At 41.9% G+C, this 16,599-nt stretch overlaps 1 long non-coding RNA gene across 1 annotated transcript in view; it reads right to left on the bottom strand.

The window, feature by feature from the left end:
* LOC148421663 (uncharacterized) overlaps positions 1-16,599 on the bottom strand; it is a 57,879-nt gene that overhangs the window by 28,917 nt on the left and 12,363 nt on the right. Inside the window, exons 4-6 of the long non-coding RNA XR_015866278.1 lie at positions 12,960-13,035; positions 12,776-12,815; positions 11,937-12,082 (exon numbers count right to left, since the gene is read on the bottom strand). This is a non-coding gene — a long non-coding RNA (uncharacterized LOC148421663). The remainder of the gene's footprint in view (positions 1-11,936; positions 12,083-12,775; positions 12,816-12,959; positions 13,036-16,599) is intronic.

Below are 16,599 nucleotides of genomic sequence, written 5' to 3'. Positions count from 1 at the left end.
TCGGCTACGGGCTCGAGTTTGGTCCACGTGCGATGGCCGCTACCCCGAGGGCAACTTCAGCTCAAACATCGCAGCAAAACACTGCGATTTTTCGACGGCGCCGTCGTGCGTATACCTTTTTTAAACGAACCCGAGAACTACTGCGACGCCTACTTTAAGAGGGTTGACGACATATTTTTTATATATAGAAAACAAGGGGTCGGAATATTCGTTTTCTATTCTTTCTATTATTTTCTCATCTTAATCAAGTAAACGAAGCCCTACCATATTCCCCGTTTAAAAAAAAAAGCAGCGTAACACGTTGCAGATGCTATACTTCGGAAACCATTATCAATGAAGACTTTATAATCATTTTTCTTATCAGCGTGGGCACGCATGGGCGTTGTGTCAATCAACATAATAGAAAGCGGGCTTTGCTCAGCGCGGCCATAACGAGGTCGCAGCTTCAGAAGATAATTAGTCGTGCCAATGAGACGAGCTTTTGGCTAACGAGCGTCAACGGTGGGCATATGTTGTGAGTTTGTTTCCACAAACAAACAACAATTGCTGACACATCCAGCGATTTTCCACTCATAATTTACGTGTAAACAAAGTTTAATTGCAATTTGTCGATGACAATCAAAAGTTCTGACACTTCATCGCCTATTTTCTAAATTGGTTTGATGGCTAATGTTTTTAAAGCGCCTTGTATATAAAAATAGTATTCATTCATTTGTACATTTTTATACGTATACAAAGTATGATATAGTGTGTACTAACCGTACAAATGGCGATATGAAAATGTACTGCTTAAAGTATTCTAAGTACCGTAATTTCCGCACTATAAGGCGCACCTAAAAGCCTTTTTTTTTTAAAGATTTGTGGATGGCGAACGAAATGATAAAATACCATCGTTTCCACACTATAAGGCGCACCGGATTATAAGGCGCATCCTCAATTAATGACGTATTTTAAAACTTTTTCAGTCACAATATAGTAATACTCAAAGTAATAATAATAATAACTCAAATATTAATCCTAAACTCTCAATAGCATAATAACTCAGTCAATATGACCGACCTTGTTCAACTGTAAACACACAAAAGAAACAGGTAAAGCTTACTTTATCACTTCATTCCCCATATACAAATCTCAATATTGATCCATATATCGGGCGCACCTGATGATAAGGCGCACCAGCAGCTTTTTAAAAAAATTAAGGCTTTTAGGTGCGCCTTATAGTGCACAAAATACGGTAAGCTTGAGCTGGTTCTTTTGTGTGTTTACAGTTGAACAAGGTTGCTCATATTGACATTGAGTTATTATGCTCTTGAGAGTTTGAGGTTTTTGAGTTGTCATTGTTTATTAATTTGAGTATTACTATACTGTGATTGAGGAAGTTTTAAAATATGTCATTCATTGAGGGTGCGCTTTATACTCCGGTGCCTTATAGTGCGGAAAATACGGTAAATTCTTGATATTCTTTAACAATGTGTCTTACGGAATTGGACCAATATTAGTGCCGTACTGATGACCCAGGGGAGGCGTTCAGGCTGATGTGATGTGACAAAAAAGATTTTTAACTTTATCTTTGGAATTACTGAATGTTTTTAGTGATATTTTTCCTCATGAAAACATATGCTACAACCTTGTTTTTTTTTTGCGGGATTGCTGCTAAGAATTAATGGCATTTCCATTTAATTCGAGGTGGTCGTGGAATAAATTAAATTCATATCTCAAGGCGTCTTGCGTAGTAATGCCGGGATGGTTTTATACCGTTCTCGCAACGCGGAAGGTGTTATTTACGACGGTAGCAAAAACGAGGGAGATGACTCCCATTTTTGTATTTGTAGTATCAATAAAATGCTGTTGTTAAGATAATAGGAGTTATAGAAGGAGGCTGAAAACAAAATGAAGGAAATAAATGATAGGAGGCAAGGAAGCAGTGAGCGGCAAAGGAAAAAATGTACACGGAAGATAATTCTTATCTGGAGGCGGTCAAGGGTAAACGCCGACACTCCCGCGTGTGACATTGCAAATAATCCAAGTTTGTTTACTTTCAACTGTAATAAAGTTAATCTGCGGTTATTCTTTGAGATGACCTTGCCGTCGTCGCGCGCATTAAGTCTGGCTTTTTTTTTTATTGATCACACACACGTCTTGTGTAAGCCTACAGTTTTTTTTCTCCCCCGTTTGCAAAAATGCCTTGTGCAAGTGGAATGGTTCTACACGGAAAATGGCAACATATTGTGATACATTTTACTGTTTAAGTGTGCGCATGGTTGGAGTTGTCTTTCTTGATGTATATAAAAGGTTTTTTGTGACTATTTTTTTTTCAAACCACAGTGATTTTTGCTGTCTAAAATGTCACATTTTATTAAAAAGTGATCAGTAGGAACAGGAACTGTCTTATTTCAGTCATTTAGGTCCATGAAATTGCATTTGAAAAGAACCAGTTGGGTGCTGCTAGCTAGCAGTGGAACCGCCGCAAATTACTAGCAACCGGTGCAATATAACACAATGTCAGCATATTTACTGGTATTTTTTTAAGCATCCTTCATGATCATAATTTGAAATTTAGCTAGATTTCAGGTGGAATTAGTGTTATTGAATTTATTATTATTTAAACTTTGCAACTTGGCATGTTCGTCTCACACGCAGAGGTAGTGGATTTGATTACCTATGTGGAGTTTGCATGTTGTCCCCATGCCTGTGTTTTCTTTTGGGGGGGGGGGGGGCACTCTGGTTTCCTCCCATTGTCCAAAAACATGAATGGTAGGTCGAAGGGACTATCTAAATTGTCTCTCGGTATGTTTTTGAGAGTGAATGATTGTTTGTCTTTGTGTGCCCTGTGATTGGCTGGAAACCGCTTCAGGGTGTAGCCTGCCTACTGTCGACATTGTGATTTACAACAGATGCCGAAAAATATTTCTTTAATACAGATAAATAAAGACCAGCAGAACCCCGGTCACTATTTGTGCAGATTCGATGTTTTTTCAATTAAAAAAAAAAATGTTCAAAGGCGCTAAAAGCGCATTTTCTTTTAGCGCAAATGAAACGAGAAGCTTGAGTCGAGCATAAAGCGTCGAGCTTTACTGTTATGGTGAATCATACACAGCGCTGCTACTTGAGCGGGTCACCCACTCCGCTTCACCCCCCCCCGCCATCGCCATATTTCACACTTGAAATCAATAGAAGGCAGGCTCGAGCTCACATAAAGTCAAAGGACATAAGTCTCCTACGTATTATGCAGGGATGCAAGCGGGAGTAAAAACGGCAATTTTTTACGGTCTTGAGGACTGTGTAAAAACAGTCTGAAAGGGCGCAAGCTTGGAAATCTATTTTGCATGCGTTCGCCTCCGCTGATATTCAAAGAGGACCGCAGAAGAGGCTCTCACGCCCTCGTTGCCGACACGTTGGACCGCCATCCTCTCTCCGCTAGTCAAGTGCCAGCGAGTGAAAAAAAAAAAAAAATCATGGAATTCGTCCACGATGACCGGCAGCGGGGATGTTGTTTCGAAAGCACGTGTGTCGAGGGATGGGTGAATACATGATCGCGATTGGTGATTGTGACACGATTCAAGTTGATGACGGTTATCGAGAGAAGACGCGACAGAAAATGGACGGATGAAAAAAAAATGCACACACTAATACAGTGTTCTGTTTTTTTTTCCCATTAAACTCCGGTGAAAAGGAATTTCCGCAAACTAGGGTTTGTTCCCTGACGGACATTGTTCATATATAAATAAAGTGTATAAAATGTGTTGAATAAAACCCTTCCTAGCTTTCTTTCCCATGCCCGGTGATCTCCTAACCTTAACAAGGAGGATGAACAGGCAGGTGTCTCCTTTTGAGCACACATTTTATTTTCTTTGACAACACGCAACATATAGTGCGCCAGAGCATGGCGGGCGGCCGCTAACTCTCCCCGCTGCCACGAATACCACTTCCTTGCCACCATGCTGAACCTGACTGCCCATTACCCGCAATGAAAAGATTTTGGAAGGACCAGGCTTGGCCTTCAGCCGAGCTGAACTTGCCCTCTGGGTAGTGGCCATCGCACGTCAACCAAACTGGGCCCAGATGCAGCATTTTTTTTAATTCATTTTAGTTGATGCTACACGCCGCTTCAACACATGCACACTACTTAATTTTCGCAATATTTCGGCCGGCATGCATTATGGATTCCACCCCACCGCCCCCATGTTGAGTGATGTGTGGGTGGTAGTGAACCCAGAAGCAGGAACGCCGGAAACAGGGTGTACCGTACTCCAAACGCAAATCTTTAAAATGAAAAAGGGACGAGAAAAACCAAGGAAGCGAACTGAATGCTAAGTCCAAACAAAAAACCTCGGAAACAAACAACAACTAAAGCCAAAGCAGTTTAGGAAAACAAAGGAATATGACCACGAAAGACAATGACCCGACAACGAACTGGAAACAAACTGGGAACTAAATACACTAGACACTAATTACGAAACTGACGACAGGTGGAAAAGATCACACTAACCAGGACAAACGTGAGGTAAACAAACCAGGAGCATAGAACAAGAAACCAATACAGAAATGAACAGAAACCCCAAAATTAAAAAAAAAAAAAAAAAAAAGTGAAGCGCGAAGGGGTGAGGGAACACCATCTAATTTTCATGAAGTACGTCATATACACCCGTAAATGCAACACTAGCCACTTTAGGGACTGTTTACGTTTGAAAGCAGCCCTTGATCGTTGAACAGAGAAGAAAAAAGAACTCAATGGCTTCAAATGACATCTGGATGGAGAAGCGCGAGATAAAAGCAGATGTCAACTTTGACTGGGGAAAATTATCTGCTGCGAAAGAGATGAGAGAGGGGGAAAAAAACCAAGACAATTACAGTTAAGTGACAGCTGCGGGGCCCGGCATGATAAACGGCACGTAATGCGCAGCGCGTAAAACCGACGGGCCGCGTTGAGTGACAGATAAGCCAATCGGTGGCAGGTGAGAGGGGGAAGGCGGGGCGACCAGTCAGAAGTCCACGGTGGCCCCTCGCCAGCCACATGATGATTAATGTAAACGCATGCAGGTGGGCGCATGGAAGCGTGGAGTTTGCGCTTATTTGTTTTCACACACAGAGCCCATTTGAAAACAGTTAATGACAAAAACAGCAGCACCTGCTTAAATATAAGATACTGGGTCACATTTTAGGACAAACCTAAAACACGCTACACCTCACCCTTGTGCGGTATTTTGTCCGATCCGTTGATATTTATGTCAAAGGTGAGGTGGAAACTTTCTGAGACGCCATGGCGATAGCCATATTTGCACGACATTTGAAAACTTTTATTGTTGTGGTCCGTCATTCGTCAGGCGCTTGTCTACTTCTGTCAGCACTCTTGCTAATTCTTTTTTTTTACTGCTTTAGTACTTACACCTGAAGTTAACACAATGTATGTTTCTACAGTTACACTGCAATTGAAACAACACAGTAATATAAGTGTAACACGAAAAAAAAAGGAAGCTAAGGGGTTTAACACTAGGTTATAATACACCAAAGTGGGGACCTCTGTGCTATAGCGTGAAAAATGTTTGATATACTGCAAGTCAAAATGTTTTGCTGCACCGTTATTGTTCAAATCTCTCACTCGCTGTTTGATACCCATGGATTCTCTTTTATTTATTTCTTTTGGGGAGTTAAGACCTTTTATGGAGTGTAAATCACCGCCAGCATGACCGCTTCAAAGTTTTTTGTCAGGAGGGTGCGATACATGATTATTTGGCGGCCTGGCCTCCTATATACAGCTCGCATCTTGAAAATGCCATAAATTGGGTCACTTGTATCTCAAGGCAGGGATATAGTCATCCGCGGCAAAAACAAAAAAAAGCGCTTTGTTTCGGCCAACTTGCGCTGTTATTCGATTGGCGCGGAAGCCTCAATGAGCTGTGAAGGTTGAGGCGAGAAAAGAGAGGGATTGACACTCTTCTGACCGCGGAAATGTGTTTACACAAAACGACTGCCTTACATAACCGTGCTGGCAGATGGGCAGCGCGCACACACACGCACACACACACACCTTTGCAGCAGATGGATACTTCATTATTCCAGAGGAAAAAGCCAGCTATTGTTTTGAGCTTGGAGGTGGACCGGCAGTCAATTTCAAACAATAAGTGAACTCAGTGTGCACCTGCCGGACTGGATCGCGAATATACGGATGCTTCCCAAGGTGCAGACAGGAAGTGACAGGTGGCTTTTCTTGCCCAGGTGTGCGCTTGTTTAAGAGGAAAAATAATAATCACGCTTCGGAGAAAAAGATTCACTACTGTACGTACGGTAAAATGTACAGGCGTGACAAAAAATATTGCATCGTGCCGTCAAAAGCTGTTACTCTATATCAGGGGTGTCCAAACTGTGGCCCAGGGGCCATTTGCGGCCCTCTTTCTATTTTTAAGTGGCCCACTAAGAATAAAATATAAATATATATAAGAATATAAAATATTCTTCCCATGCCCGTATCGGCAAGCGTAAACGCAACTTATATTCTCCTGGCAGGAGGTCAAAGTGCAAATTCGTTTAGGTGAGCGGGAAAAAGATTCCACACACGGCGCGAGACCAGAGACCGTATTTGATCACCATCACGCCGATTCTATGACGGTCTCAAAGCATGAAACCAAACACAGATCAGTGGCGGGAGGATTTTTGTGTACGGGAATGAAGTGGAATTGCAAGGATGACAAAAGCAAGGAGAAGCGAGAAAAGAACACTTGTTGAATAATAAATGACGGCGCCGCGCAACACGAGCGGAGCCTCGTTTCCATCCATCACTCGCTTTGCACACAATGGACACGATTTGCAAGAAGAAATCTGACATTGTGTCGTTTTGGCCAAGCGGAAGACAAAATCGCATCGGCGGACTTGCGCTGCTCATTCGTTTCATTTCAGCAAACGGCGTGGCCGGAATATTCCGCAACTCGTTGCCCTCATTTTGAAATCATCATTGCGCTTTCATAACAATTGAAAGCCGCTACAGTGGACCCCCCCGGTTCACGACGTTCCTGCCTTACTTTTTTTCACGACTTGGTTTTTTTTTTGTCCCCACTTTACACCATTTTTTTGACTTGGGTTTTTTTTGTCCCCACTTTACACCATTTTTTTCGCCTAACGACACCTCAAACATGGCGGTGAGAGTACGCACGTTTCTACGAGGGGCAACGCGCGCATACGTCACTACAAAATCAAATAAATAAACGCAAAGACGGAAGAAATAAAAGGCTACATGACAATGATTGTTAGATGGCTGGACAGCTAGCACATAATGAATAATGGAGTGCTGATGGTGCAATGGATGGATGACATGATGACGAATGAAAAGACAGGTGGGCAAACAAAAAATGAGTGGCGACTGAAAGAGGATAAGGACAAGAAGATGTGTTTGCGTGTATGTGTGCGCACTTTGGTTTTGCTGCATGGTGGGGACCAAATCCCAGATTCAGGTATGTACTGTGTGCGGCATATCTTACAAGACTTGAAAAGACTTAAAACAACAGTGATTCATATGGGCATATTTGAATGCGCAAGTATGAACGCGTGGCACAAGATGCTTATTTGCATATTCACTCGTTGCTGCCGCCCGACGTTGACACTTGCGTTGTGTTTTGTTTCACCCGTTCAGTAAAAGTAACGCAGAGACGCGAGTCACTTGAAACACCGAATGGGAAGGCGCTTTTAGACACGGCGTGTAAATGGCATCTGAAAGAGCCCACTTGGCCACATAATAACTCGTGCGTGTGAGGGCCAAGATGGACGCCGCACAGGCCGACGTTGGAATAACATGTGCCATTGCACTTGTCATCAAGAGGTGCACGTACGCATTTGTGTTGCGTGCGTGTGCGCTCGTGCAGCAAAACAATGGGAGGCCATCATTGGCATCGGCACTCCTTTTGGACCATTAAACACAGCACAGCCGCACTGCGCTGGAAGCGACGAAAAAAAAAAACCACACGAACCCATGTACACACAAACTGTTGTACACTAACGGTATCGAGGATATAAGAGGATATAACAATGATTACACAGTGGTACTTTGAATTATGAATCTAATTCATACCGCCAAAAGCCTCTTACTCGATTTTTACATCAAAACTCATTGCAGTGAAATGAATTTGTTTCAGCCATTTTTTTTTTTTTTTACATTTAAAATTATATTGTTTCAAGAAAACTCATCTATTAACACACGTTATCGGATTATTTATTCAACACCGAAGATTGTAAGACGCTTCCCAATACGAAAGTATTCGAGTGTTTGAATTTTTTTGACCAGTAGTCTTAAATGTATCGTTAATTCAATCATTATATGTCGAAAATCAACTTTAGCTAGCAGTGGATGAGTTAAAACATTTTGTGAACTGTCACATTTATAAGACACATTTTTTCACATTGCAAGAACTTTGTCCCACCTAAAAAAAAAAAAAAAGAGGTTTTGTGCTTAAAAAATTACTTTTTGCCAACCTTGTTAAAATGGATTTTGGACGTTTATAGCCGTCATTGGCAGTGAATGAGTTAATATTATTGTAAACCACTGTAAAGTTAAGCAGTTTGAAGAATAACACTGCATGTGAATATACAGGGAAAGGAACTGATCTTTAGCAACCTTCTGGTTAAACTGTATTACATATAAAAATACAATTTTTACCGTTTTTTTTTTTTGGCATACCTCTCAAGATAGCTTGATACCACTAGCGAAACTAGTCATAGATTGAGAATCCCTGAGTAATCTAAAAGTCACAAATTCACACACGCACACACAAATCAAGAATATTATTTCATCATTTTTAATGGAATAATTTAGCACGGATGTTCTTGGCTGCAATAATGTGGTACGTCGTACTGTATAAATAATGCTAATGAGTCTGCGTATCCTTGAGGCAACGATGCGGGTCGTGCGGTTATCTAAAGACGAAAATAATGCAGGTACATCTCCAAAGTGTCCAAGCACGCTTTGGTGTCCTTTGATGTTAGGCCTCAAGGCGGTCCAAAACTGATTTTTATCTACGCTTATTTCATGCCGGTATTTCTTGTGAACTTTGGAGATGATTTGCATGTGAGTGGAGATGTTTTTTTTTGTTTTTTTTTCGGCTTTAAAAAGTGATGCCAAAATACATAAATGCACCTCAGAAAAATCACCACCCCGCCCACTCAATTTTAGGTCAGTCCAGAAAAACAGGCCAAAATTCTGGCCTCATGTGGATCAAGTACTGTATATGTGTTTGTCTCATATAAAATAACCACAATATTGAATTTACAGTCCAATTGTGACAAGCCAAATGTGACTCCAGAGTGCACCCAAAAATGTATCAGAGATCCTTCGCGACACCCGAAAGTAATTAGAAGTGAAGCCTGTAGGCAGACAATTCCATTTGAAAAGCAAGTATTTCATTTGTCGTTTTTGCGTCATTTTCGTTCTCACAGTATTTTAGCCAGGGGATGGCACAGTCTTGGAAATGTGAACTAAGTGGTCATGCCATGTTGTAATTTGACATGTGGTCACCATCTGGGTGAAATTTCAGCTCCCTAGTGTTTTGTTCCATTTGGGTCATTTTCTTCCACATCACTCACACTATATGGCACAGTACTGGAAGTGTGATACCTAAGTGGTCACGCCATGTTGAAATTTGACATGCGGTCACCATCTGGGTGAAATTTCAGCTCCTGAAATAGTTTTCCCAATGATTTTCTTTTGTTGTAAAATGGCTTTGATCAAAAGGATGAAAAAATACCGCACAAGGGTTAATTTTGACCATTTTTGGATCATTTTCCTCCACATCATTTTCACGGTATTTTAGCCAAGGGATGGCACATTCCTGGTAGTGTGATAACTAAGTGGCCGTGCCATGTTGAACATGTTGTCACCATCTGGGTGAAATTTCAGCTACCGAGTGACTTCTTCCAAAGCTTTCCCTTTGATGTGAAATAACTGATGTAAAGATCAGAGGATTTGACAAAATACCACACAAGGGTGAAACAAGACAATCTTTTTTTCAAATTTCCCAGATATAATCGACCCACTTCACTAAGCCCCACATGCTCTCCTCGCGTGCGCGCCAAATGTCGCAGTTTAAGTGCATCACATCTGCCGCGAAACAATGGGCAGGCCACCGTCCAAATGGAGTGCAAAGGCTCAACAAATGTTCCAAAAATCTGCCAGGATAAAGTAAGAACGTCTCCCGCACATTTGGACAAAAGTGGAAGGAAGTTTTTACACCACGTGGCTGAGTGTAAATTTCACTAAATAAAAATGAAAGCGATGGGCAGGTCAAACTCACAATCAGTGCTGTATTTTTTTTTTTTTTTAATGTCAAATATGAAGCTAAAAAGCATCTTAAAAAAAGATGCCTTTTTCCCTTTGGTCCTCCATCAATTTATCCGCCAGCCGAGCGCCTATTATGTGCAACGGCGGTCGCCCGTAAAGGGGAGTTCATTTGCGGTTATTGCGTCAGGTAGTAAAAAAGCTCGCCGGTCACAAAGCCGAATCTTGATTTACCTTGAACGGCGGATCATGTGATGGGAAAATTACAGCTCAGCGGAGCTTGAAAGAGAGAAAAAAAAAAAAAAAAAATCAAAGATGACAATGTGGAATTATAACATCTATTTGCACCTAGATGGGAGAAAACGCAGCAATCAAAATGTCGCTGGCAATTTTCCATACTGGCCAGTATATACAGGACCGCGTAACCTTTTTACTGAAAGCGAAAAGAAAAGAAATTGTTTTTCCTTTGACAATTATTCTCACGTTATCTCAAGCGTGTATTGTTGCAAGGCTTATGTGTATTTTCTATTGATCTCTTCATCTGGAAGGGAACAAATTGAATACATTGATTTTGGGAGGCAATATGTGCGCTAGGCAACGTTTGTCAGTTTCACATGGACTATTTTGTGCGTTTAGAAGGTTTCCTTTCTGGAGGATTAGTTCGGAACTGTCAATGCACCGCTCAGCATTGCGTCGAATGGTGCCTTCATTTTCTGGCTTTCTGGGGTGCCGTATTTACGCAATAATAAAAAAGAACCGTAAGTAAAAAAAAAAGGAAGTCCGTTTTTTGCGGGGGCCCCTATATTATTGCCTATATTATAGGCAATTAAAAAAAAAACAGTAATAGCACAATAAGGGCAGTAATAGTGAACCACGAATAAATTAATAGATTACATTCTGAGCATATTATGGAGTAGATGAAGTGGATTAAACTATACACATGAGGAAGATCATGCAAAATATCGTGCAGTGCAAAATATGATGTATTTAGCAGCTTTCCTGCACTGCGCTGGGAAATGAAAGTCCCAAGGTTTTTTTGTAAACATCTCAGTCGAAAATGAGTATTTTCATCAATAACGCTAAACTTCTTTTCCAGCATAAGCCTGTTTTTTTTGAAAACTCATCACATGTTTTCATCCTGCCAAGTAATAAACCCACAAACCAAACAAAAAATAGCATATATGTTTTTATATGAAAAGGGACAAAAACACAGCTTTTCTGTAACAAATTCTTAATCATATTTTTGTAAGAAATGTGAGAAAATCCAAAGAAATTTATACATATTTTTTAAGTAAGCATACATATTTCAAGAATATTTCACATTTTTAACTACCGTATTCTCTTCATCTCTTTGTTCCATTTACATATGAGCATTCCTAACCTTCAAAAAATGCAATGAATTGAGTACAAACGCTACGCTCTGTGTTTTCTCTTTGCTGCTTTCCGTTCGCTAATAAATGAGCTTGATTGGCTGGCTCCGCTTCTCCCACCCGCTATTTACATTTGGTCAATTATGCTCCCGCTAACATGGGCCAAATGGAAATTTTCTCCATTTTGTGGCCGCGGACCACCCCTTGTGAATTTAGGAGCCTCCCGCCCCGCTAGCCAACACGCACGCATGCAAATAAAGTCCCGCGGCGGTAGGCGGGCGACGGCCACGTCGTCGCTATTTACTTACCCCCGGGGCCGACGCTCGGACGGACGACGCGCGGCTCAAAAGGTCGGCCGCCAGACGGCCCCTTTTTTCTCAGACGCCCATGGAAAGCCGACACCGGCACAGCTGCGGCAGGCCGCCATCGCTGTTCTTTCCCGTCTTGCGGCGGCCTATTTAGTCATGACAAATACTGCTCATTAGAATTAAATATTCATGATCGTCATCTCCAAAACACGTTGGGAGCCGATTTACCCGTGAGACCCGACTGACGACAAAACATTAAATTAACAGCATATACGATTCGGAGATGGCCGCCACTGCCTAATTTTCATTTGGCTCCGGCTCAAAAACCTATTGACATCATGAAAACAGTTAACTGGGTGTCGTTTGCACATTTTTCAGTTTTACAGTATTGCAATAACAGCTCTAAATAATTCTTTTGAATCATTTTAATTAAAAAAAAACTTTAACCATGGCATTATAGCTGCATTATGAAAAATAAACCCCATCCCCAAATATAGAATTGGATTTTTCAAAATAGATTAAAAATTGAGTACAATGGTAAAGTTGAGAATTAAGTGGGATTCATAAAAACATCTTGGATGTCTGCTGAGGAAATTTGAGCAGTTTTATAGTCTTGACTTCATAATTAGTCCAGGTTTTTGTCACGATCGCGTCAAACTAAAATGAGGACCCCAAGACTCCCAGAACCAAAACGCAGAACACACAAAAGGTTTTCCTACAGGAAAACCACACTCAACACGCGCAAAAACAATTCAACAATCTGTAAATTCAACCAAGGATTACAAAAAGGAGTCAAAGTACCACCAAAATAGACGTAGCAAAAACTGGATGTACTTAACCAAGATTGGGATCGGAGCCAGCAGCTGGACCACGTCAGAACTACAAAGCAAAGAAAAATAACTATCAGGAAAGCGGGTACAAACGCAGACAAAGCGACAACCAAAATGTTCTAGCTCGAAAGAGGTACTCGAGAAACGCGGGACAGGGAGCAGACGATGAACACAATAACCCGGCAACGTTTACCTGCTTCGGCCGCACCTAAATAGTCCCCTTGATGAGATGCGCCCCAGGTGTGCCGCCGGTGGCTCCGCCCACTAATCTGCAGACAAGACACAGGATTAGGAACGCAGAATGTGACAGTTTCCCTCTGAAGATCACATACATAAAATTCTAAGGAGGCAAGGGCCACAAATGAGGGATTTTTTTTCCCCTCAGGCAAATATGTCTAACTATATTGTAGACTTGCAGTCTAAAAATGTGAATTCACATCAATGCTGAGGCGCGGTCGTTTGTCGGTTTTGAAAATATGAATTCTCTTGAAATGGAGAGAAGGCGAGGGTTCGGGACAGACCGTGGAGTCAAAGCGAGAGTACAGAGAAGTAGCATTATATTAAAGCAGATGTTCCACGTTCTTCTTATCACGACAGGAAACTCAGAACTCGTACTAGCTCAAAAATCAATACAGAAAATGCCTGTGAAAATTCTGCATGGGGGTGTCTCCTAGCTCACCCACAAATGATGAGAAGTCTGCATTTTCATTTCTTCGGATTAGGATTGTGACACTAAGGTTGTTTCAGGGCAAACAAACAAAAGTAGCTAAATTTGGGCAAAACTAGCGCAAAGTAAAGGATGATTAATTATGTCGTGGTGTGTTTTCAGGAGCAGTCTATTTACACTCTTTAATTGCCTCCCCAAATAGTGGCTAATTGCTTCAGTGCTATGGTCCCCAGGTGGTGCTAGTGGCTCCCGGTCTAATGCCGCCGTGTGTAACGCAATCTCATTGATCTTCGTCTCCGTTTGCTGTCACGCCAGTCTGCGGAGATATCTCGCCGTGTTTTGAAACTCGATCTGCTTTCAAGACAGACCTGAAGTATGGTAGCGTGTCAGATGTCGAGATGACATAATAGCTCACAAAATGGGGACTGCCATTCTGGGGGGATGTTGGGAAGAGAGATGAAAAGGCCAGAGGATGGATGGATGGATGGATGATGGATGGATGGATGGATGGATGGATGGATGGATGGATGGATGGATGGATGGATGGTGGAGCTAATATCTTGATGGACAAACGGATGAATGATGGTTGGATGGATGGATGATGGATGGATGGTCGGATGGATGGATGATGGATGGATGGAGGTAATTGGACGGACAGACGGATGGATGGATGGTGGAGCTAATATTTTGATGGACAGATGGATGGATGATGGATGGATGGATGGGTGGATGGATGGATGATGGATGGATGGTCGGATGGATGGATGGATGGATAGATGGATGGATGGATGGATGGATGGATGGATGGATGGATGGATGGACAGACAGACGGATGGATGGATGGATGGATGGATGGAGCTAATTGGACGTACAGACAGGTGGATGGATGGATGGATGGATGGATGGATGGATGGATGGATGGATGGATGGATGGATGGATGGATGGATGGGAGACAAACGGGTTACGGATGAACAAATTCTAGATGAGCGATGATGAGGGAGGGCAGCAGAGCGGGCGGATGAAAAATGAAGACTGATGGATGATTGATTACAGGTGGTGACGGATGGATTGACTGCTCGGTGGATGATAGATGGTGACAACAGTTGAGGACTGGATAGAGATGGATAACGTATCATAATTCACAACCTCTCATCTGAACAATTGATGGATGGCTTGAAGGATGACATTGGATGTGCAGATAGCTCCTGGACGGAGAACTTTTTTCCACAAAAAGAAAGGTGAGGGCATGAGGAATCATTTGGTGGACGGATTAATGAAAGGATCGACAGATGGCCCGAATCTTGGACTGGATGGAGCTTTTGGATAGACCATAAAGACCTGCGGATACCCCAATGGAGGGAAGGCTTGTGGGACGGTTAAAGTTTTATTTTTTTTTTTTACCTTTCCACAGTCAAATATACACATAAATTAGGGATTTAATTTCTTATTAAATATGAGTTTTATGGTCTTGTTATTTCTAACCAAGAAGTGAAACGTCTTGTTTACTAAAGCCGCACCTCTCACCGTCTTGCTGCCTCGCCCCCTTCATGATGTCGTTCATTGCTGACCGGCCATAAAGCATCCATCCATTCATCATCTAGGGCACCGGGTCACTAAAGCCTACCTCAGTGATGATAATTTTATCTCTTTGTCATTTTTTTTATAATAAAACGTTGTAACTAATGCTGTAAATGATAGGTTGTTAATTACTTGGCCGGTGCAAAATCTCTCCTCTTGGACTCCAGGAGCAAAACGGAACTAAAAGACGAGGACAAGGTCGGCATATATTTACTCTTGCATGGGTGGTATGAAGGTTTACTATCCTCATCTGGCCTCTCGCAAGTCATGTTTATCTGCTCGGGTGGGGCTGGTGCTAAGAGCGCAGAGTAAGTAAAGAAATGCGTCAATGGCAGGAAATAACTCTGGGTTTTTTTTAGGGTGAGAAATCAACAATGTACAGGTTCAATTAACTCTTTCAGTGCCTCGCGTTATCTAAAAAGGCAACGCGATTGCGCCGGCTGATTTTGACACAATAGGACGCATCTTTCGAGGCCGACAGGCTATTGTATTGTATGACTATGTAGAAATCGATGGAATGATGTAAAAGATTGGTGTCCATTCTTTACCTAGAAAAAGAAAGGAAGATTCTATCTTATTCCGTTCTTGAGTAATGTTTGAAAAATAGATTTGAGTGACACCAACTTATTTTGGACAAAAGTGATTTTGACACAAAATGTTCTGAAACATCTCGATAGTCTTTCCCTTTGCTAAAATATGAACAAAAACAGTGAAACTCTGTTTTTGATGCAAAATAACAGTTTGCGTATGTATATAACTACATTAGAACAGTGTTTGTGGATATAAATTCACACAACTTAAGTATCTTCCGTGACGAAAATTCTCATCCATTTCTTCGATTGGCGACCGCTCACCTGATACTTATCCACTAGCAATATTTCCACCTCTCCTCCAAAAGTCAAAGATGTGGACAGTGAACAACTGACGATTTACGCCGCTTATTTCTAATCAAATATGAATCCAGAATGGGCTTTTCATGAGAACGGCGCCTCTGCTGGGTGCGGGTCTGGAGGGGCGTCGGAAAGGCGGAACCAAATGAATGATGACGCTAATAACGCGGCGGGTCAGCGCATCTCCTCCCCCCTCTGGAATATCGCCGCCTTATCTGATGTATTTTTGAGTTGCCAATGTCAGCGGTGACGGACGGCTCCCCGGCAGGCTGCGGCGTCGTGAAATATTCACTTCATTTTTGCTGAGGCCATGCAAATTTCATGACTTCTCGGCGCGCTGAAATAAACATTATGCTTTGTGAATATTTGAACGCTGATTATAGCTCACGCACCAAAACCAAAGGACGGATCTACGCGGTCTTAATCGTGATAGAAAACACACGACACCATGACAAAAAAAAAAAAAAAACGTTTTAACTGCGCTTCGAGAGTAAGGGGGTGGACACATCCTGATTGGATTTTCCACTTTGAGGAAGAATCCGCCGTAATGTCATCGGTTTTCTTGGGGTGGTTACGGGAGAGCCAATTCGCTCTTATTTCAGTCTGAATGGTATTTTTGCAGCAATTTAAAATGATTTTCAATCCGCTTTCAAATCAATTGGATTCAGGTATTTTCAGCATTTTAAACTAAATTTCA

The sequence above is a fragment of the Hippichthys cyanospilos genome, chromosome 7 (assembly GCF_059441005.1).
Source record: "Hippichthys cyanospilos isolate Australia breed blue-spotted pipefish chromosome 7, RoL_Hcya_1.0, whole genome shotgun sequence".
Classification (NCBI taxonomy): Eukaryota; Metazoa; Chordata; class Actinopteri; order Syngnathiformes; family Syngnathidae; genus Hippichthys; species Hippichthys cyanospilos.
The sequence above is the reverse complement of the archived record's forward strand: the minus strand, read 5'-3'. Positions and strand labels throughout refer to the sequence as shown.